Consider the following 24,259-nt stretch of genomic DNA (forward strand, 5'->3'; position numbering starts at 1 on the left):
CTGTATTCAGAGAAATTTCAAGCCAGGATACAAAATATACTTTTTTCATAGGGGAGAGCTGTATTTAAAATTAGCTTTGTAAAGCAATCTCAAAAATAGACTAAAATATTTGAATTAATGGATCAAAAACCCTGTCTCAGATAAAGGAAGAAAGTTAATCTAAAGAACAGCATTCCAGTCCGGGTGCGGGGGCTCACGCCTGTAGTCCCAGTACTTTGGAGGCAGAAATGGGTGGATCACCTGAGGTCGGGAGTTCGAGATTAGAGACCAGCCTGACCAATGTGGAGAAACCACGTCTCTACCAAAAATACAAAATAAGCTGGGTGTAGTGGCACATGCCTGTTATCCCAGCTATTCAGGAGGCTAACACAGGAGAATTGCTTGAACCTGGGAAGCGGAAGTTGCAGTGAGCCGAGATCGCGCTATTGCATTTCAGCCTGGGCAACAAGAACGAAACTTCGTCTCAAAAAACAACAACAACAACAACAACAACAAAAACCCCACAGCATTCCAAACAGCATACCATCAATATTTAGCTTTAAAGATAACATGTCTTTCCCAAGAAGATATACAAATGTACAATAAGCACATGAAAAATGCTCAATTCTCATTAGTCATTACAAAAATGCAAACCAAAACCACAACGAAATACCACTTTATACCCACCAGAATGACTATCATCAAAGAGATAAACAATAACAAGTGCTGATGTGAATATAGATCAACTGGAAGCCTCATACATTGCTGGTGGGAATGTAAAATGGTGCAGACACTGGTAAACAGTTTGAAAGTTCCTCAAAAAGTTAAAAGTTATCGTAAGACCTAATAATTCTGCTCCTAGGTATATAACTCAAAGAACTGAAAACATACGCTCTTCTTTTCAAAACAAAAACTTATACACAAATGTTCACGCTAGTGTTATTCACAACAGCCAAAAGGTAGAAGCCACCCAAATGTCAATCAATTGATGAATGGATTAACAAAATGTGGTAATACCTACAAAATGGGATGTCATTTAACCACAAAAAGGAATGAAATACTGCTATGTGCCATGACACAAACTCTGAAAACATTATGCCAAGTAAAAAAAAGCTAGTCACAAAAGACCATATATTGTATGACTTCATTTAAATAAAATGTCTAGAATAGGCAAATCCATAGAGACAGAAAGTAGATTCATAGTTGCCAGGGACTAGAGAAAATGAAGAATAAGAGAAGTGACTGCTAATAGTATGGGTTTTTTCCGAGAGCAAGGAAAATGTTCTGGAACTCGATAGTGGTGACATTTATACGACCCTGTGAATATACTAAAAATCACTGGATTGTACACTTTATTTTATTTTTTATTTTCTGAGATGGGATTGTGCTTTGTTGCCCAGGCTGGAATGCAGTGGCTGGATTAAGGCTCACTGCAACCTCAACCTCCTAGGCTCAGGTGATCCTCCTACCTACAGCCTCCCACAGCTGACACCACCAGTGTGCACCACCACACCCAGCTAATTTTTTTTAGTAGAGACAGGGGTTCCCCATGTTGGCCAGGCTGGTCTGGAACTCCTCTGCTCAAGCGATCGGCACACCTCAGCCTTCCAAAGTCTAGGATTACAGGCTTCAGTCACCACACCCAGCTGACTTGTACACTTTAAGTGAGTAGATTGATGGTATGAGAATTCTATCTAATAAGCAGTTACTTTTAAAAATGTTGCTTATACTGCAAGTTTACCTTTTAATACAGTCATGTGCAGTATAATGACATTTCAATGACGAACTGCACATATATATATATATGAGAGACGGTGTTCCCATGAGATTACAGTAGAACTAAAAAATGCCTATCTCCTAGTGACACTGTTGCCGTCAGGACATCATAGCACAACACATTACTCATTTGTGGTGATGCTTGTGTAAATCAAACTGTGCTGCCAGTCATGTAAAAATGTAGCACATACCATTAGGAATAGTACATAATAAATGACTGTGTTACTGGTTTATGCATTTATTATTCTATACTTGAAACATTATTTTAGCATGCATTCTTTCTATTTATTTTTTTCTTAATATTAACTGTAAAACAGCCTCAGGGAGGTCTCTTAGGAGGTATCCAAAAGAAGGCATTGTTATCACAGGAGATGACAGCTCATCTGTGTTACCGTACCTGAAGATCTTACAGTGGGAAAAGATGTGGAGGCAGAAGACAGTGATAATGATGCTGCTCTGTGATACTGATGACCCCGACCCTCTGCAGGCTAATGTGTATGTTTATGTCTTGGTTTTTAACAAAATAGTTTAAAAAGTTAAAAAAAAAAATTAACAGACAAAAGCTTATAGAATAAGGATATAAAGAAAATGCTTTTGTATAGTGGTATAATGTATTTGTGTTTTAAGCTAAGTATTATTACAAAAGTAGGAAAAATTTGAAAAAATTCAAAAGTATATGAAGTTAAAAAGTTATAGACTAAGCTTAGTTTATTATTATTAGTATTATTATTTTTTTGAGACGGAGTCTTGTTCTGTTGCCTAGGCTGGAGTGCAATGGAGTGATCTCGGCTCACTGCAACCTCCGCCTCCCAGGTTCAAGCGATTCTCTCACCTCAGCCTCTCAAGTAGTTGGGATTATAGGCACCCACCATCATGTTCGGCTACTTTTTGTATTTTTGTAGAGACAGGGTTTCACCATGTTGGCCACGCTGGTCTTGAATCCCTGACCTCAGGTGATCCGCCCACCTCAGTCTCCCAAAGTGCTGGGATTACAGGAGTGAGCCAGTGCACCCAGCCTAGTTTATTATTGAAAAAAAAAATTTTATAATTAAAAAATAAAACACTGTTCATAAAATCTACAGAAGTGTCTTAGGCCCTCACATTTACTCCTATTCACTCACTGACTCACTTAGAGCAACTTTCAGTCCTGCAAAGTCCATCACAAGAAGTGCCCTATACAGGTATATCCTTTTTTTTTTTTTTTTTGCCTTTTATACTATATTTTCACTGCTTCTATGTTTAGATACACAAATATTTACTGGCATGCTATAACTGCTTACAGTATTCAGTACAGTAACATGCTGTACTGATTTGTAGCCTAGAAGCTATAGGATATACCATATAACCTAGGTGCGTAGTAGGCTATACCACCTAGGTTTGTGTAAGTACACACTAGATTATTAGTACAATGATGAAATTGCCTATTCACTTCTCAGAACATATCCCCACTGTTAAGCAATGAATGACGGTATTTTACTTTAGCCAGTGTTAAAATTTGCTGAAATTTCTTGAATACATACCCAACAGGCAACTGGATGTGCCAGTGGTAATGGTAAGGGTAAAGTCACCCTACCTTTATACGTGCTAAGAACACCAAATCTGGAATTTAAAGCTAAGTATTGATGATCTAGAATTGATTATATAGCACCTGCATTTACATAAACACGTAAGAAAATGAGACACTGGAGAAAGGGCTCTTAGGGAGTGGGAGTCTGTGAAAGGGCAGAAGTCAGTCATAAAAAATGAAAGAAACAAACTTGACTATTACATACCAGAGGAAAGCAAGATTCAACTTACCAGTTTTAGGCAAAAACACAAAAGGGAAATCTAGTATCTTTTCCATATTTAGTAAAAAGCCTTAGAACACTCTCTTACCTAGTAACTTGGCTGCCACAAATCACAGTTCAAAAGCCAAAAGGTTTAATTTTGATAAGACTTCACTGACACCAATAATGCCATCATCATTCAAAGTATTTTTAGATATCTTTTGGTGCAGGGCAGGGTGTTCACTGACAATTTCTAATACTGTTTTCCCCAAAAACATCATCTAGTTCTCTCCCTCACCTTATTTTGTATATGCATCTCCGAAGAACTACAAAAGATGAGTTCCAAACACATTATAAAGCAAGAACAATGCTACTAGAGTAAGTATAGTTTCCCAGAATCACTTTTAGAAAGCTCTCACTTGCACTTTTAGTTCTAATATGCTTGTTTTAAAAATCCCTCATTTTCAAACCTCAGCCTTTTTATTAGGTCTACCATAACTGATTCTTCTTCACTCAGGAGAAAGTAATCATCCTGATTATCCCAACATTTCTAATATAATAGGCAAAAAGTTCCCCGGACCTTTTTCATGCTTTACTTCTCCTTAAATTCTTCCATTTACACCTTCAGTAGGGAGAATGTAAAGATACAGGGAAGGCTTCTGTCTCCAAGCCGTTCCCATTTCTTAAAGACAACAGAAAAATGAATTTGAATTCCTGATCTCTTTTTGATTACTGCAACTGGAAAGTTGGCAATAGTGTGAAAATTACGTGTGTGTGTGTGTGTGCGTGTGTGTGTAGTGGGTTTTTTTGGAGACAGAGTCTCTGTCATCCAGGCTGGAGTGCAGTGGCACGATCAGCTCACTGTAGTCTTGACCCTTGACCTCCTGGGCTCAAGTGATCCTCCAATCTTAGCCTCCCAAAGTGCTGGGATTACAGGTGTGAGCCACCATACCTGGCCTGTGTGAATTTTAACACTGTCAAGGATGTCTGTTTTTCCTGTATCCTATCTTAATGTAAACCCTAGTCAAAGTAAACTTCTATAACATATCTCATAAATGCTTTAAAAACATTCAATTCTCACAGTAACCCTGGATATCAGTAGGCAATAACACAATCTCTGCTATAGGTGAAACCCAAAAGGTAAGGTCACTTTAACAGTAAGGAAATCAGCTACTGATTTCCTTTAGCCCACCAACATTACCAAATAATATAAATTGGTTTACTAGCATGCTATGCTTTTATTCTAGATGCTTTTTCATATACGTGATTTTAGGCAGCCTAAAGGGAGTTACAGGCTTTCTGTAGGTACCAGTCCTCGCTAGGCCCAGTGTCACAGTAAGTAACAAGCATAAACTGAACAATGACATCTATTTCAACCACATTTCCTCTCAAAAGCAATGTGCATTTCCCAGGGTTAACAGGGAATTGTATTCCTGAATAACCAACAACAAATTACTTTATTCTACTTAGATGACCAAATAACATAGCAAAATCGTGTTATTTAGAATCCAAATAACACAAAGAATTTTAAATGTCCTAAAAAATAGTCACCATTCCCAGTTTAGTCGTAATTAACTACATAAAATGGCTAAAATGGCCACATAAATGGAATACTTAGATTACTCAAGTACTGGTAGATAAGTCAACTGCAGGAGTATTAGTTGTTTCACTCTCCTAGGTAATGAGCAGAAGAAATATGAGGAAGCAACACTAGATCCAAGTAGGTATTTCATCTATTCATCATTCTATAGAAATTTCTAACATTTCTTTTCTCAAGCTGTCAGAAAATAGAATGGTGGAAAGGGTATTTTCTCAAACTGTCTATGTAAGACATTTAAAAAGTAAAAAAGCAGGTAAGAGTCAGGAAATCAGAACTTTTGAGCAGAGAATATTCACTAAGTCAGTAACAATACGCCTGAGTTATATAGAAAACTATAATAAGCTGAGAAAAACTGTTTTTAGGAAACGGTTTCTTTCTTTTTTCTTTTTCTTTTTGAGACAGAGTCTTGCTCTGTCGCCCAGGCTGGAGTGCAGTGGTGCAATCTCAGCTCACTGCAACCTCTGTCTCCCGGGTTCAAGCAATTCTCCTGCCTCACCCTCCCAAGTAGCTGGAATTATTGGCACATACCACCACATCCAGCTAATTCTTGTATTTTTAGTAGAGACAAGGTTTCACCATGTTGGCCAGGCTGGTCTTGAACTCCTGACTTCAGGTGATTTGCCTGCCTCGGCCTCCCAAAGTGGGCATGGTGGCTCATGCCTGTAATATGAGCACTTAGGGAGGCTGAGGTAGGAGGATCACTTTCTGAAGCCAGGAGCTTAAGACCAGCGTGGGCAACATACCAAGACCTTATCTTGTAAAAAAAAAAAAAAAAAGTTTGTTTAAATTAGTTGGGCATGGTAGTGTGCGCATGTACTACTCAGGAGACTGGGACAGCAGGATTGTTTGAGCTCAGGAGTTTGAGGCTGCCATGAGTTATGATGGGGCTACTGCACTCCAGTCTGGGCAGCAGAGCCAGACCTTGCCTCAAAATAAATAAATAAAAATAAAAATTAAAACCTGGCTGGGTGCAGTGGCTCATACTTGTAATCCCAGCACTTTGGGAGGCCAGGGCAGGCGCATCACTTAGGCCCAGGAATTCAAGACCAGCCTGCTACATGGCAAAACCTGTCTCTTCTAAAAATACAAAAACTGGCTGGGCATGGTGGCTGACACCTGTAATCCCAGCACATTGGGAGGCCAAAACAGGCTGATCACTGAGGTCAGAAGCTGTAGACCAGCCTGGCCAATACGGTGAAACCCCTTCTCTATTAAAAATACAAAAATTTAGGCCGGGCGCGGCTCAAGCCTGTAATCCCAGAACTTTGGGAGGCCGAGAAGGGCGGATCACGAGGTCAGGAGATCGAGATCATCCTGGCTAACACGATGAAACCTCATCTCTGCTAAAAAATAACAAAAAACTAACCAGGCAAGGTGGCGGGCGCCTGTAGTCCCAGCTACTCAGGAGGCTGAGGCAGGAGAATGGCGTGAACCCGGGAGGCGGAGCTTGCAGTGAGCTGAGATCTGGCCACCGCACTCCAGCCTGGGTGACAGAGCGAGACTCTGTCTCAAAAAAAAAAAAAAAAAAAAAAAATTAGGCCAGGAGCGGTGGCTCACGCATGTAATCCCCGTACTTTGGGAGGCCAAGGTGGGCGGATCACCTGAGGTCAGGAGTTTGAGACCAGCCTGACCAACATGGAGAAACCCCAACTCTACTAAAAATGCAAAATTAGCCGGGCATGGTGGCGCATGCCTGTAATCCCAGCCACTTGGGAGGCTGAAGCAGGAGAATCGCTTGAACCCGGGAAGCAGAGGTTGCAGTGTGCTGAGATCGCACCATTGCACTCTAGCCTGGGCAACAAGAGTGAAACTCCGTCTCAAAAGAAGAATAAGAAGAAAAAAAAAAAACAACAACTGAGGTGAGAGGATCCCGAGCCTGGGGAGGTCCAGGCTGCAGTGGACTGTTATAGCACCACTGCACTCCAGCCTGGGTGACAGGGTGAGAGACCTTGTCTCAAAAAAAAATAAAAATAAAAATAAAAACCAGCATGTCACATTATGTCTATAAATATTCCATCTGTTTTTCTTTTATTTTTTGAGATGGGGGTCTCGCTCTGTCTCAAAAAAATAAAAAATAAATAAAAAAACATACTTAATGGTGAAAGACTGAAAGCTCTCCTCCTAAGATCAGGAACAAGGCAAATATATGTTTGTTACCCATTTCTATTCAACACTGTATTGAAGTTTCTAGCTAGGGCAATCAGGCAAGAAAAAGAAAAGTTTGGAAAGGAAGAAGTAAAACTACCTCTATTCACAAATTACATTATCTTGTACACAGAAAACTATAAGGAATTCACACACACACACACACATACACAACAATAAGAGTTAATAAAATCAGTTCTATTTCTATATACTAGCAATGAAAAATCCAAAGAGGAAGTTAAAAAAATCCATTTACAACAGCATAAAAAAAATACTAAGGAATAAATTTAACAAGATTAAGTACAAGACTTATACACCAGAAAGCTACAAAGCATTGTTGAAATAAATTAAATGATAGCTAAATAGAAAAATTTCCTGTGTTCATGAACTGAAAGGCATTATTAAGATGGCAATAATCTCCCAAATTTATCTTCAAATTCAAAGCAATTCTTACCAAAATCACAGTTTTTTTGCGGGGGGGGGAGCAGAAATTAGCAAGATGATCCTAAAATTCATATGGAAATACCATGAAACCATAACAGCCAAAACAATCCCTAAAGAGAACAAAAGAAAGCTGGGAGGACCACCTGAATCCAGGAGTTCAAGACCAACCACTGCCTCTACAAAAAAAAAAAAAAAAAAAATATATATATATATATACACACACACACACGAGTGCTGGTGTGTGCTTGTAGTCCCAACTCCACAGGAGGCTGAGGTAGAAGGATGGCTTGAGCCCAGGAGGTTGAGGCTGCAGTAAGCCATGTTCACGCCACTGAACTCAGCCTGAATAACAGAATGAGATTCTGTCTCCAAAAAAAAAAGAAAAAGAGTTGAACTCACCATAAAACTATAATAATTTCAAAACTTACTATAAAGGTATAGTAATGAATACTGTGTGGTACTGGTATTTAAGGACAGACATATATAGATTGATGGAACAGAAGGGAGAATGCAGACATAAATTCTTACACTTACGGTCAATTGATTTTCAATAAGCATGCCAAGACCAGGAGCGGTGGCACATGCCTGTAATCCCAGCACTTTGGGAGGCCAAGGCAGGTGTAACACTTGAGATGAGGAGTTCAAGACCAGCCTGGCCAACATGGTGAAACCCTGTCTCTACTAAAAATACAAAAATTAGCTGGGCATGGTGGCACCTGCCTATAATCCCAACTACTCGGGAGGGTGAGGTAGGAGAATCACTTGAACCCAGGAGGCGGAGGTTGCAGTGAGCTGAGGTCATACCACTGCACTCCAGCCTGGGTGATACAGCAAGACACTGTCTCAAAAAAAGAAAAAGGGGAAAAAAACAAACAAACAAAAAAAAAAAAAACAAGCATTCAAAGACAATTTAATGGAAAAAGTCTTTTTAAGAAACTGTGCTGGGACAACCAGATATGAACATGTGTCCAAGAATGAAAGTGGACCTCTACCTTACACCACACTCACAAAAATTACTTTAAGATGAGTGAAAAGCTTAAATGAAGGATCTAAAACTAAACAATTCTTAGAAGGTCATATGTTGTAAACGTCATGACTCTGGATTAGGCAATGGTTTTGGGTTTTTTTTCTTTTTTCTTTTTTTTTTTTTTTTTTGAGACAGGGTCTCACTATAGCCCAGTGGCACGATATCAGCTCACTGCAATCTCCACCTCCTGGGTTCAAATGATTCTCCTGCCTCAGCCTCCCGAGTAGCTGGGACTACAGGCGTGTGCCACCACACCTGGCTAATTTTTGTGTTTTTTGGTACAGATGGGGTTTCACCATGTTGGCCAGGCTGGTCTGGAACTGCTGAACTCAAGTGATCCACCCACCTCGGCTTCCTTTCAAAGTACTGGGATTTTTGTTTTTCTTTAAGAGACAGCATCTCACTCTGTTTCCCAGGCGGCAGTATAGTTACACAATCATAGTTCACTGCAGCTTCAAACTCCTGGGCTCAAGCAATCCTTCCTCAAACTCCCAAGTAGCAAGGACTATAAGCCCCTGCCACCATGCCTGGCTAATTATTTTTTGTGGAGAGAAGGGTCTCACTATGTTGCTCAGGCTGGTTGTGAACTCCTGGCCTGAAGCAATCCTCCATCCTGGGCCTCCCAAAGCACTAGGATTACAGGAGTGTGGGTGTGTGCCACTGTGCCTGGCCTAGTTAACAGTTTCTTAGATACGACACCAAAAGTGAAATTTATCTGTGACTTCCTCAAATCTTTCATGCTACAAAAAACACTGTTAAGAAAGTAAAAAGACTTTGGGAGGCCGAGGCAGGCGGATCACAAAGTCAGGAGATCAAGACCACGGTGAAACCCTGTATCTATTAAAAATACAAAAAATTAGCCGGGCGTGGTGGTGGGCGCCTGTAGTCCCAGCTACTCGGGAGGCTGAGGCAGGAGAATGGCGTGAACCTGGGAGGCGGAGCTTGCAGTGAGCTGAGATTATGCCACTGCACTCCAGCCTGGGTGATAGAGCGAGACTCCATCTCAAAAAAAAAAAAAAAAAAAAAAAGAAAAGAAAGTAAAAAGATAATCTATAGAATAGGATTTTCTCCCATTTGCAAATCATGTATCTAATAAGGACCCAGTATCTACAATATTGAAAGTAGTATTATAACTCAATAATAAAAAGGACCAAAAAAAAGGACAATTTAAAAATGGGCAAAAGATCTGAATAGCTATTTCTCAAAGATACACTGGTCAATAAGTATATGAAGTATTATTAATTAGTTCAACATTAGTCATTAAAGAAATGCAAATCAACACCACAACGAGATACCACTTCATACCTACTAGTTAGATAAGTGCTGGTGAGGAGGTGGAGAAAGTGGAACCCTCATTTGCTGCTGGTGACAATGCAAAATAGCACAGCAATCCCTATGGAAAACAATCTGGCAGTTTCTCAGATTGTTTAAACATAAAATTGCCATATGACCCAGCAATTTGCACTCCCTAGATCTCTATCCAACAGAAGGAAAATATACATCTACACAAAACCTTGCACATAAACGTTGATAGTAACACAATTATAATAACCAAAAGGTAGAAAGCACCCAAAGATCCATCAACTGATGAATGAATAAATAAAATGTAGTATATTCACACAATGGAGTATTGTTTAGCAACAAAAGGGAATTAATTACTGACAAATGCTACAAGCAAAAACATCATGCTCAGTGAAAAAAGCCAGTCACAAAAGACCACATATTATATGATTCCATTTATATGAAATATCCAGAATAAGTGCATTCACAGATACGGAAAGCAGATTAGTGGTTGCCAGGGGCTGGGAGGAAGGGAGATGGGCAATAAATGCTAAACGTGTACTGGGTTTCTTCGGGGTAATGAAAGTGTTCTGAAATTAGACAGTGGTGACTGAAGCTGAGGTGGGCGGATCACCTGAGGTCAGGAGTTTGAGACCAGACTGGTCAACATGGTGAAACCCTGCCTCTACTAAAAATACAAAAATTAGCTGGGCATGGTGGCGTGTGCCTGTAATCCCAGCTAGTCTACTTGGGAGGCTGAGGCAGGAGAATCGCTGGAACCCGGGAGGCAGAGGCTGCAGTGAGCTGAAATCATGCCACTGCACTCCAGCCTGGGCGACAGGGTAAGACTCTGTCTCAAGAAAACCAGATTCAGTCACTATATAATAATAATAATAGTAATAGTAAAAAAATTGGCAATCTTTTTTTTTTTTTTTTGAGATGTTGTCTCATCCTGTCGCCCAGGCTGGAGTACCGTGGCATGATAATGGCTCACTGAGACCTCTGCCTCCCGAGTTCAAGTGATTCTCATGCCTCAGCCTCCCAAATGGCTGGGATACCATGTGTGTGCCACCATACCTGGCTAATCTTTTATTTTATTTTATTTTTTTGAGACTGAGTCTCGTTCTGTTGCTCAGGCTGGAGTGCATGGAGTGCAATGGTGCGATCTTGGCTCACTGCAACCTCCTCCACCTGCCAGGTTCAAGTGATTCTCCTGCCTCAACCTCTGGAGTAGCTGGGATTACAGGCACCAGCCACAATGCCCAGCTAAGTTTTGTATTTTTAGTAGAGATGGGGTTCTACCAAGTTGGCCAGGCTGGCCTCTAACTCCTAACCTCAAGTGATCTACCCACCTTGGCCTCCCAAAGTGCTAGGATTATAGGTGTGAGCCACCACGCCCGGACTAATTTTTGTATTTTTAGTAGAGACAGGGTTTCACCATGTTGGCCAGGCTGATCTCAAACTCCCAACTTCGGGTGATCTGCCCTCCTCAGCTTCCCAAAGTGCTGGGATTACAGGCATCAACCACCACACCCAGCTATAATAGGCAGTCTGAAAAAGGATAAAAAGTAGTGCTGTGTGTGTGTATATATATATGTACATATGTATGTGTGTATATATATGTGTGTATATACATGTATTTTTTTTTTTTTTTTTTTTTGAGACAGAGCTTTGCTTTTGTTGCCCAGGCTGGAGTGAATGGAATGAAATGGTATGATCTCGGCTCACTGTAACGTCCGCCTCCCAGGTTCAAGTGATTCTCCTGCCTTAGCCTTCCAAGTAGTTGGGATTACAAGCATGTGTCACCACGTCTGGCTAATTTTGTATTTTTAGTAGAGACGGGGTTTCACCATGTTCGTCAGGCTGGTCTCGAACTCCTGACCTCAGGTGATTGACTCAGCCTCCCAAAGTGCTGGGATTACAGGTGTAAGCCACCACACCAGGCTGCAATGTACATATTTAAGGAAATCAATGTATTTTTATAATATGAGAATAAGGGCTCATGTAGTCCAAGAGAAGGCACACTTGTTTAAGAACATTTTTTTAGAAAGCACAATCTTTCTAAACAATTTCCATAGCCATTAAAAAAAAAAAAAAAAAAAAGCAGGGACTTTGTTTAATTAACTAGTATAATATGCCAGGAATGCAAAAATAGCTTGATAATTATGAGAATTTCAGCTCCATCTATAAATTCACCACCTAACCAGATTAAAGGAGAAAAAGAACATGATCATCTAGATCTGTGCTGCCCAATATAGTATCACTTTCAAAAAATCCTCCCTACATAGGGTGTGGTGGCTCACACCTGTAATTCCACCTCTTTGGAAGGCGGACGTGGAAGGAATGCTTGAGACCAGTTTGGGCAACACAGCAAGACCCTGTCTTTACACAATATATATATATTTTTTAATTAGCTGGGCAAGGTGGCACATGCCTCTTGTCCCTAGCTACTCAGGAGGCTGAGATGGGAGGATCGTTTGATCCTAGGAGTTTAAGGCTGCAGTAAGCTATGATTAGGCCACTGCATTCCAGCCTGGGCAACAGAGTGAGACCCTGTCTCAAAAACAAAAACACTTGCCCCACTAGTAGCCACATGTGGCTACTGGATTTAAATTAATTATGATTAAATACATTTTCAACAAATGATGCTGGCTAGATATCCACATGCAAAACAATGAAGTTAAATCTTACTTTTCTTACACCATATACCAAAAAAACCTTCAAAATGGATCAAATGCTGGGCTCATGTGTGTAATCCCAGAAACTTGGGAGGCTGAGGCAGGAAGATCGCTTGAGTCCAGGAGTTCAAGACCAGCCTGGGCAACATGGTGAGAAAATTTAAAAATCAGCCAGGAGTGGTGGCATGCCCTGTAGTTACAGCTACATGAAAGGCTGAGGCAGGAAGATCTTTTGAGCCCAGGAAGTACAGGTTGCAGTGAGCCATGTTGTAACACTACACTCCAGCCTAGGTGACAGAGCAAGACCCTGTCTCAGAAAAATAAAAATAAACACAAATGGATCAACGATGTAGGAGTTAGAACTACAAAATTTAAGAGCTAAAACTACAACACTCTTTGAAGAAAACAGTAGGGAAAATCTTTATGACATTGGATTGGCAAGAATTTTTTAAATGATACCCCTTAAGCACAAGCAACAAAGGAAAAACAACAGATAAACTGTATTTCATCAAAATGTAAAACGTTTCTGCAAGGCCAGGCACAGTGGCTCATGCCTGTAATCCCAACATTGAGTGGCTGAGGTGAGAAGACCACTTGAGGCCAGGTGTTCAAGACCAGTCTGGGCAACACAGTGAGACTCTGTCTCTACAAAAAATAAAAATTATATTTTAAACTGGTCAGGCATGGTGGCTCACGCCTGTAATACCAGCACTTTGGGAGGCCAAGGCACAAGGATCACTTGAGGCCAAGAGTTTGAGACCTAGTTTATATCAAATATATCAAATAGTTTTTCTTGCCTAAGATAATCACACTGTGAGAATTAGAATGAATGATGGATTTATTTTACAGATGAAGAAACAGAAAGGTAAAGCTGACCCAAGTTAACCTTTTTGAGTAATAGCAGAAAAACAACAAAAAAGCAAATGTGTCTAAAGGGAAAATATATCTAGTGTCACTTCTACTATTACTTTGCTGTGCAACTGTAGGCAGTTTAATAAATCATTTAACCTCTCAGATCTCAACTTTCCCTTGGAAGTAAACAACTTAAGGCCCCATTGTGTTCCAAAATAAAGTCTTCTACACTCTGATTCCAACTCACATCATTTCAATTTCATTCCTATCAAATTCATTCCTATTTACATTATATATTGAAAATTTGCTACATACCAGTCCCTCTGGTCTGTTTATCTTGTATTCAAAGACTATCTCATTTCAGACTCAGCCCCGTCTGTCCTGACTAGGAACACTGAGGGAGAGCTGGTGGTGGTGCTGGTAGGTAGCTCTCCTAGGGCTTTCCACATCTTCCTCTCAACTTCTATGTATCACAAATCTCAAACAGATGTTAAAGGCTCTTTTTTCAGTACAGGTTAAGCAATCTCCATTCCAAGAGGCACAAAGGAGTCAAAATGTTTGAGTACCTACATGTGCCAGGTACTGTAACAAGCACTATGCATGCATTAATATATTTAAATCCAACATCCCTATGAGATATTAATACCCTCTTTACAAGCAAGGAAAATGAAAGAAGTAACTTGCCCAAGTTACAAAGCTAGTAATTGATGTGGCTGGGATCTGAACCCAGGCACTTTGGTTCTAGAGCTGACAGTTCTAACCACTACTCTATATTACAAAAACCCACTTGAGATTTCGACCAGACCAGTCTCTTAAGGCAACTGGAAGAAATTGTCAAGGACAACCTCAGATATAGCATAAATGGATCTGGCAGAGAGAAAAGGTGTAGTGGTGGGACCAGTTAGCAACAAAGAAGAACGTATTTCAGTCAGAAAACCATGCTTGGGGCCAGGCGCGGTGGCTCACGCCTGTAATCTCAGCACTTTGGGAGGCCGAGGCGGGCAGATCACGAGGTCAGGAGATTGAGACCATCCTGGCTAACATGGTGAAACCCGTCTCTCCTAAAAATACAAAAAAATTAGGCGGGCGTGTTGGTGGGCGCCTGTAGTCCCAGCTACTCAGGAGGCTGAGGCAGGAGAATGGCGTGAACCCAGGAGGCGGAGCTTGCAGTGAGCAAGATCGCGCCACTGCACTCCAGCCTGGGTGACAGAGTGAGACACCATCTCAAAAAAAAAAAAAAAAAAAATTACATGCTTGGTACGATAAAGGATTAGCAAAGATCTTCCCCGGGGTAAGAGATTTCTGATACTTGCTAAGGGACACTACATTTCTAGCTATACCATTGTTTATCTAATATTCCACCATTTCTGGTTTCTAATTCTAGCTTTTCTTTGACAAACTACCGGTCGTTCAACTATTCTGGCTGAAATGAAAACACTGCTATTTCTAATCAGCATTTTATATCACAAAGTGTTTGAACTCAGTACATTTATTGTGTGTATGCCATGAAAATGTGTTCTCACTTCCTGTATTTGTAGTTACAATTTATTACAGACCTCTAAAAAGATGAAATTGGTGGCCAGGCATGGTGACTCATGCCTGTAATCCCAGCACTCTGGGAGGCTGAGATGGGCAGATCACGAGGTCAGGAGTTCGAGACCAGCCTGGCCAGAATGGTGAAATTCTGTCTCTACTAAAAATACAAAAAATTAGCCGGGCATGGTGACGCACGCCTGTAGTCCCAGTTACTTGGGAGGCTGAGGCAGGAGAACTGCTTGAACCTGGCAGGCGGAGGTTGCAGTGAGCTAAGATCACACCAATGCACTCCAGTCTGGGTGACACAGCGAGACTCCATCTCAAAAAAAAAAAAAAAAAAAAAAGATGAAACAGCCAACCGCACCCGGTTATATTCTATCAAAATTAATTTGTCATCTCCTATTTTCTCTAAGGAATTAAAAATTCTGATCTTACTCCACCGCTGCTTGTGAGTGAAATTTTAATTACAGAAGCCTCTTGCTGGTGATCGTGTAAGAAACCAAGTAACGGCTAGATGCAGTGGCTCATGCCTGTAATTCCAACACTTTAGGAGGCCAAAATGGGCGGTTCACTTGAGCCCAAGGAATCAAAGGCAGCATGCGCAACATGCTGAAACCCCATCTCTACTAAAAATGCAAACAATCAGCTAGGAATGGTGGCAGGTGCCTGTAGTCCTAGCTCTCAGGGGGCTGAGGTGGGGTATCACCTGAGCCTGGGAAGACAAGGTCGCAGTGAGCCATGATAATGCCACTGCACTTAATCCTAGGCAACAGGAGTGAGAACCCCCACCGCCAAAAAAAAGAAAGAAAGAGAGAGAAAGAGGCTGGGTGGCGCTGTGACTCATGCCTGTAATTACAGCACTTTGGGAGGCCGATGCAGGAGGATCATGAGGTGGGGGTTTGAGAGGAGTTCGAAAACAGCCTGACCAACATGGTGAAACCCCATCTCTACTAAAAATACAAAAATTAGCCTGCCATGGTGGTGCGTGCCTGTAATCCCAGCTACTCAGGAGGCTGAGGCAGGAGAATCGCTTAAACCCGGGAGGCAGAGGTTGCAGTGAGCCAAGATCTCGTCACTGCACTCCAGGCTGGGTGACAGAGTGAGACTCTGTCTCAAAAAAAAAAAAAAAAAAAAGAGTGAGAGAAAAAGAGAGAGAGAGAAAGAAAAGAAAAGAGAAAAGAAGAGAGAGAAAGAAAGAAGAAACCAAGTGATAGGCTGAGCATGGTGGCTCATGCCTATAATCCCAGCAGTTTTGGAGGCTGAGGCAGGAGGATCACCTAAGGTCAGGAATTCAAGACCAGCCTGGCCAACATGGTGAAAACCCATCTCTACTAAAAAAACAAAAATTAGCCAGGCATGGTGGCTCAGGCCTGTAATCCCAGCTACTCAAGAGGCTGAGGCACAGGAATCGCTTGAACCTAGGAGGCAGAGGTTGCAGTGAGCCGAGATGGCACCATTGCATTCCAGTCTGGGAAACAAGAGTGAAACTCTGTCTCAAAAAGAAAGAAAGAAAGAAACCAATCTTGTCACTACTAGATTTTCATGTCTCACATTGTGATACCATTTAAAAAAAAAACTTAGGGCATTGTTTTGTAAAGTTATATAAAGCTACATGGATTAGGCCAGGAGCAGTGGCTCACGTCTGTAATCCCAGCACTTTGGGAGGCCAAGGCAGGTGGATTATGAGGTCAGGAGTTCAAGGCCAGCCTGGCCAAGACGCTGAAACCCCATCTCTACTAAAAATACAAAAATTAGCCAGGCGCAGTGGCAGGCGCCTGTAATCCCAGCTACTCAGGAGGCTGAGGCAAGAAAATCGCTTGAACCCCTGTAGCACGGGTTGCAGTGAGCTGACATCACACCACTACGCTCCAGCCTGTGTGACAGAGTGAGACTCCAACTCAAAAAAAAAAAAAAAAAAAGACACTACATGGATTAAATCTGAATCTTTGCAACATATACCAAATCCCCACTTCATAGCCTTAATATGTACTTAAACAAATAAATACATTTAAAAGGAAGAAGCAACCTGAGGCTTTCACTCTGCTCCCCCACAACATATGAATGCATACATATCCAAAAAATCAGCTGAACTTCAAAATGTTGTTGCTCTCACTTTCTTGTTTGCAATCTTTTGAAAACCCAACACTGCTGCCAGGTCACACAGTGGGCCATATGTGGATAGATGGACATTGCTGTCTATCCCCCAACCCTATGTGTGTCTCTGTGTATGTGTATATTATAATTCATACAAGACCAGGCTGAATATAGAAAAATAGCCAGACACTCTGTATACAAAAATTAAAATGCAGTCCTAGCACTCAAGAAGATTGCTGGCCAGTAGGGGGCAACAAATATATACATAAATTAGAGTATTACAATTTAATGCGCTATGTATTAAGACAGGTAGATACAAATGTTATTGAAGCCCAGGAGGAAGAACAACTAACACAGAGGGCTTGGGGGAAGCTCCATGTAAGAAGCCACATAAGAAAAATGCTGATTCATTCAGCATAACTTCACTGGACATCTACCAAGTTCCAAAGACTATAGATTCAGACTGTGTATAGCAGTGATCTCTTCAAATTTTGGGGGATTTCTCTTCACCTACTAGATTTATCAGTATCTCCTTATTAATAAGATATATATAAAATATTTTTCTAAAATAAAAGGTTACACAAAGTTTGATAATTTCATTATATCCCATGAGGGATTTTAATTAAAATACCCTAAGGAAGTACAAAAAAAGTTGGAATCACTGCCTTACAATGACTAAGCCTTGGGCCCAAGTTTTTATCTTTTTCCTTTTTCTTTTTGTGAGACGGAGTCTCGCTCTGTTGCCCAGGCTGGAGTGCGTCGCACAATCTTGGCTCACTGCAAGCTCTGCCTCCCGGGTTTGTGCAATTCTCCTGCCTCAGTCCGCCGAATAGCTGGGACCACAGGCGCCCGCCACCACGCCTGGCTAATTTTTTGTATTTTTAGTAGAGATGGGGTTTCTCCATGTTAGCCAGGATGGTCTTGATCTCCTGACCTCGTGATCCACCCGCCTTGGCCTCCCAAAGTGCTGAGATTACAGGCATGAGCCACCGTGCCCGGCCTATCTTTTGATCTATGTAAAACTTTTTGACCCTAAAAGATAAATGGCCTGAGCACAGAGAATAAGGAAAAACACATGTTTACTTTTAACATAACTGCCATATATATTACAAAGAATACAATATATTCTTTTATATTATATATTCTTTAATATATAGTATATTACAAAGAATATATTATATTCTTTGTAACATATAGTGTGATAAACTAACATGGCCGAAAAGCTTGCATTTCTTTTATTGAAAGGTCAGCCTTCAAATATATTCTGGAAAAAGATCAAATTCTACAGAGATCAACAGTACATAGAACAGTTTCCATACATGAAAAATGTTAGATCACAGTAATTCCAACAACCAGATAGTGTAACCCATAAATAGAAGGCATCGTCTACAGAATTTAGCAGGAAGCTTATGCACACCTAAAACTCTTGATTAAAAAAATATATTTAGTCAGAGGACCTTTAATGAAAAAAAAAAAAAGATAGTTGTGAAAAAAGATAGTTGCTCAAGAGAAGATGAATATACAAAAGTAAACCATTCCCTAAAAAGTTCCCCCAAGAACTAGTGTCAAATAGCTACTTATATATAGAATGATCCTAAAATTCCCTAAAAGAGTCAGGATACACTTACCCTGACCACAAACATGCCCTCCACAAAACTAATTGGTCAAGAAATGAGTTAAAAGTGCTAGATCTCTCCCATCACTGTTGCCTGCTTTTTTATGTACCATCAGGTATAATCAACTGTTCAGTGTGCTCGCTGCACATTTAACTATGATATCATCACAATTCTGCAACAACAACAACAAAATGTGGCTATCAATTCAAGATGAGTATAGGGCATCTCAACATCATCTTGAAGAGAAGCAATCTGAGTTTAGATGTTATACCTAAGGCACATTCTTGGTTTTTCCAAAGGTTTTTACTACAATATGTATATATTTTTTTCCTTGGGTGCTAGCAAAAGTAGTAACTCACAATATTAAACTTTTGTTTTTTGAGGCAGAGTCTTACTCTGTTGCCCGGGCGGGAGTGCAATGGAGTGATCGCAGCTCACTGCAACCTCCATCTCCCGGCTTCAAGTGATTCTCCCGAATCAGCCTCCTGAGTAGCTGGGATTACAGGCGTGTACCACCATGCCTGGCTAATTTGTTGTATTTTTAGTAGAGACGAGGTTTCACCATGTTAGCCAGGCTGGTTTCATCAAACTTCTGACCTCAAGTGATCTGCTGGCCTCAGCCACCCAAAGTGCTGGCATTACAGGCGTGAACCACCACGCCTGGCCAATATTAAACTTTCTACCAACAAGCAAGCGTTCAGTCAGTTTATCCTCCAAAACAGTCTAATCACCAAAGAAACTGAAAGCAGGCAAGTAATAGCATTTGTCAGTGTCCAAGCCAACACATGGTGGTTGTTTTTTTTTTGGGACGGAGTCTCACTTTGTCGCCCAGGCTGAAGTGCAGTGGCGCGATCTCGGCTCACTGCAACCTCTGCCGCCCGGGTTCAAGTGATTATCCTGCCTCAGCCTCCCGAGTAGCTGGGATTACAGGCATATGCCACCATGCCCAGCTAATTTTTGTTTTTTTAGTAGAGACAAGGTTTCACCATATTGGCCAGGCTGGTCTTGAACTCCTGACCTCAGGTGATCCACCTGCCTCAGCCTCCCAAAGTGCTGGGATTATAGGCATGAACTACCGCGCCCAGCCAAGGTTGTATTTTTTAAGTAACTATGAAGTAAAAATGTGTAATTCCTCACTCTCCCTCTGTCCCACTATTTCAAATATTCACTTCCTTTTTATAGCCCCCAAACAATTTTAAAAATTAGCACTTAGTATCTGACATTTTAAAATTAGCCTAAGAGCTAAATGAAATCATAACTCAAAGGGAAAATAAAATATTTGCTTTTTCTAATTATTTGCCTCCTAGAGCAGAAAAGAAGGGGATTTTAGAAGGCCTAATCACTTATAAATAATCTAAAAAATTACTTTAAGAGACAGGGTCTCTTAAACCCTGTTGCTCAGGCTGGAGTGCAGTGGCTATTCACAGGTGTAATCACACTACTGATCAGGACAGGAGTTTGTTTTTTGTTTTGAGATGGAGTCTCGCTTTGTCACCCAGGCTGGAGCACAGTGGCGTGATCTCGCACTGCAACCTTCGCCTCCCAGGTTCAAGAAATTCTCCTGACTCAAGACTCCTGAGTAGCTGGGATTACAGATGCGCGCTACCATGCCCATCTAATTTTTGTATTTTTAGTAGAGACATGGTCTCGCCACATTGGCCAGGCTGGTCTCGATCTCCTGACCTCAAGTGATTCGCCTGCCTTGGCCTTCCAAATTGCTGGGGTTACAGACATGACCCACCACACCCAGTCCAGCACAGCACAGGAGTTTTGACCTGCTCAGCTTCTAACCTGAACCAGTATACACCCTCTTGGTCCCTAGTTGCTGGGAATTCACCATATTGATGCGAAACTCAGTACAGATACCCGATCAGTATACTGCATTACAGCCCAGAACTCCTTGCTTCAAGAGATCCTCCTGCCTCAGCCTCTCAAGTTACTGGGACTACAGGCCTATGCCACCACGCTGGGCAAGAAGTAATCTTTAAAGCACCCCAACTCCACCCTCATACACAAATACTACTATTGGAAACAATAATATAACTCAGAAATATTCAGTTTCTCAGCCAGGTGCAGTGGCTCACTCCTGTAATCTCAGCACTTTAGGAGGCCAAGGCAAGTGGATCACCTGAGGTCAGGAGTTCGAGATCAGCCTGGCCAACCTGACAAAATCCTGTCTCTGCTAAAAATATGAAAATTAGACAGGCATGGTGGCATGTGCCTATAGTCCCAGTTACTTGGGAGGTTGAGGCACGAGAATCACTTGAACCCAGGAGGTAGATATTACAATGAGCGGAGACCACACCACTGCACTCCAGCCTAGGCGATAGAGCGAGACTGTCTCAAAAAAAAAAAAAAAAAAAAAAAAAAAAGAAAGAAATATTGTTTCTCCTGAAAGTCAACCAATTTTTAAACTTTTTTTTTTAATTTTTTTATTTTTTTTATTTTTTTTATTTTTTGAGATGGAGCCTCCCTCTGTCGCCCAGGCTGGAGTGCAGTGGCCAGATCTCAGCTCACTGCAAGCTCCGCCTCCCGGGTTCACGCCATTCTCCTGCCTCAGCCTCCCAAGTAGCTGGGACTACAGGCGCCCGCCACCTCGCCTGGCTAGTTTTTTGTACTTTTTAGTAGAGACGGGGTTTCACCGTATTAACCAGGATGGTCTCAATCTCCTGACCTCGTGATCCGCCCGTCTCGGCCTCCCAAAGTGCTGGGATTACAGGCGTGAGCCACCGCGCCCGGCCTTAACTTGATTTTCATTAGCCAATGAAACACCTACTGAAATACAAATACTCCCTGAATACTTCTGTTTACTGCCTGATTTGTTTCTATATCAGCAAACACAAAGAAAAGGGAAACAAAGATAATGCCTAGTTTTTTTCACCACCTTTCATAATTGATGCAACTCTAAGTCATCAGTATGATACATGATACTGGTCATGCCAATTTAGTTCCCAGAAGATAAGGATTAATGAAAGTATTTATTATACAAATAAGAATTTATGGAAAAAGAAAAAACCCTAAAAGTTTACCGTAAATCTAAAGGGGAAGTAACAGTGACCTTTCTTTTTGCCAGTCAAGAAAGGTACTATACACCTGAAAGGATAGTTAGTCTTGAAAAACACTAACTCTAGATCTTTGCTTGGTAAATGATAAAAACCATGAAATTTGTCACACATGCTGCTTCTCCTAAGTCTTTAAGTGAATTAAGAGAGATAGCAAGCAGTCACTTGAAACTAGAAGATAGTCTATAAATGCACCTATTTCCAGCTTTGCTACATTCCTCTCATTAGGAAGCTTTCCTACATGATCCTTCTCCCTGGAGCTGTGATTAATGTTTTGATTCATAGACAAAGGTCAGTCTCTTAATCAACAAATTAACTCTATTTCAAACTGTCAAAGTTAAGATTTACGAAATTTCACATCTAGGAGTAGACGCTTTAGAAGGAACTGGCATAAGATCAAGAGTTTGTATTCTTTTTTTTTTTTTTCTGAGACAGTGTCTCGCTCTGTCACCCAGGTTGGAGTGCAGTAGCTTGATCTCAGCTCACTGTAAGCTCCGCCTCCTGCGTTCACGCCATTCTCCTGCCTCAGCCTCCCAAGTAGCTGGGACTACAGGTGCCCACCACCACACCTGGCTAATTTTTTTGTATTTTTAGTAGAGACGAAGTTTCACCTTATTAGCCAGGATGGTCTTGATTTCCTGACCTTGTGATCCACCTGCTTCGGCCTCCCAAAGTGCTGGGATTACAGGTGTGAGCCACCGCGCCCGGCCAAGAGTTGGAATTCTAAGCTGGGCACGGTGGCTCACGCCTGTAATCCCAGTACTTTGGGAGGCTGAGGCAGGTGGATTATCTGAGGTCAAGAGTTCGAGACCAGCCTGACCAACAAGGAGAAACCCCGTTTCTACTGAAAATACAAAATTAGCTGGGTGTGGCGGTGCATGCCTGTAATCCCAGCTACTCAGGAAGGCTGAGGCAGGAGAATCGCTCAAACCCGGGAGGTGGAGGTTGTGGTGAGCCAAGATTGCGCCACTGCACTCCAGCCTGGGCAACAAGAGCAAAACTCAGTATCAAAAAAAAAAAAAAGTTGGTATTCTAAATTACTCCCTTCCAACACATATACTCCTATCCTTCCTACTACCACCATTACATTATAGTCCTGGCAAGACCTCTTTCCTTCTATGTGTTCAGTCACCCCATCTGCACCAACTAAAGTTAAAGCAGAGAAAACTACGTCTTCATTGCTGAAATTACCTAAGAAAGTTACTGTAAGAGTGGTAAACTGACCCACATCATTAAAAAGTACAATAGCAGGCCGGGCGCAGTGGCTCACACCTGTAATCCCAGCACTTGGGAGGCCGAGGCGGGTAGATCACTTGAGATCAGGAGTTCGAGACCAGCCTGGCCAACATGGTGAAACTCCACCTTTACTAAAAATACAAAAAATAACCAGTCCCAGCTACTTGGGAGGCTGAGGCAGGAGAATCGCTTGATCCTGGGAGGTGGAGGTTGAAGTGAGCTGAGATCGTGCCACTGCACTCCAGCCTGGGCGACAGAGCAAGATTCCGTTTCCAAAAAAAAAAGTCCAATAACAGTCAAGTGTGATGGCTCATGCCTGTAATCCTCGTGCTTTAGGAGGCCATGGTAGACGATCACTTGAAATTGGAGTTCAAGACCAAGCCTGGGTGAAAGAGCAATGTCCCAGCTCTACAAAACACAACAACAAAAAAAAAAGTCCAATAGCAAAATCAACACTAAATCACTACGAAATCATCTTCAATCAAGCTAAAATTCTTGTATTTGAAATCAAAAATTCACTTTCAGGTATGAACCTATATTTATTATGTTTAGCAAAACTACATAATCAGAAGAAAAAATGGATTAGAGTCAGAAGTAGGTCTGGGTCTACGCACTGTCACTTTGAACGTCAAATTCCCCAAGCTTCCATTTTCTAGTGTGAAAATGTCAAGAATGTCACCTAATGCACGGGATGACTGTGATGTTTAAATGAAAACATAGATACAAATACTTTGCAAACGTGGCCTTATATATAAAAACAAAGGCTGTATAGAGTAGTGGCAGGGTCCAGACCAGGTTTCTAGAGTTCAAAACCTGGTTCAGCTTCTCACTGTGTCTGACCTACTTAACTAGTAATAACAGAAGCCATTGCACAGGGTTGTATGAGGATTAAATAAAAGATGTAAAGTATCTAGCACATGTTCAAAAAATATCAGCAACTGTGATTTTTTTTTTTTTTTAAATCGAGTGTCGCTCTGTCACCAGGCTGGAGTACAGAGGTGTGATCTTGGCTCACTGCAACCTCTGAATGTCAGGTTCAAGCGATTCTTCTGCTTCAGCCTCCCGAGTAGCTGGGATTACAGGCACACGCCACCACGCCCAGCTAATTTTTGTATTTTTAGTAGAGATGGGGTTTCACCATGTTGGCCAGGATTATCTCAATCTCTT

At 41.4% G+C, this 24,259-nt stretch overlaps 1 protein-coding gene across 11 annotated transcripts in view; it reads right to left on the reverse strand.

Moving 5' to 3' along the window:
* The window catches only part of KDM2A (lysine demethylase 2A), a 149,418-nt gene that overhangs the window by 75,524 nt on the left and 49,635 nt on the right, over positions 1 to 24,259 (reverse strand). The window lies entirely within an intron of this gene.

The sequence above is a fragment of the Macaca fascicularis genome, chromosome 14 (assembly GCF_037993035.2).
Source record: "Macaca fascicularis isolate 582-1 chromosome 14, T2T-MFA8v1.1".
Taxonomy (NCBI): domain Eukaryota; kingdom Metazoa; phylum Chordata; class Mammalia; order Primates; family Cercopithecidae; genus Macaca; species Macaca fascicularis.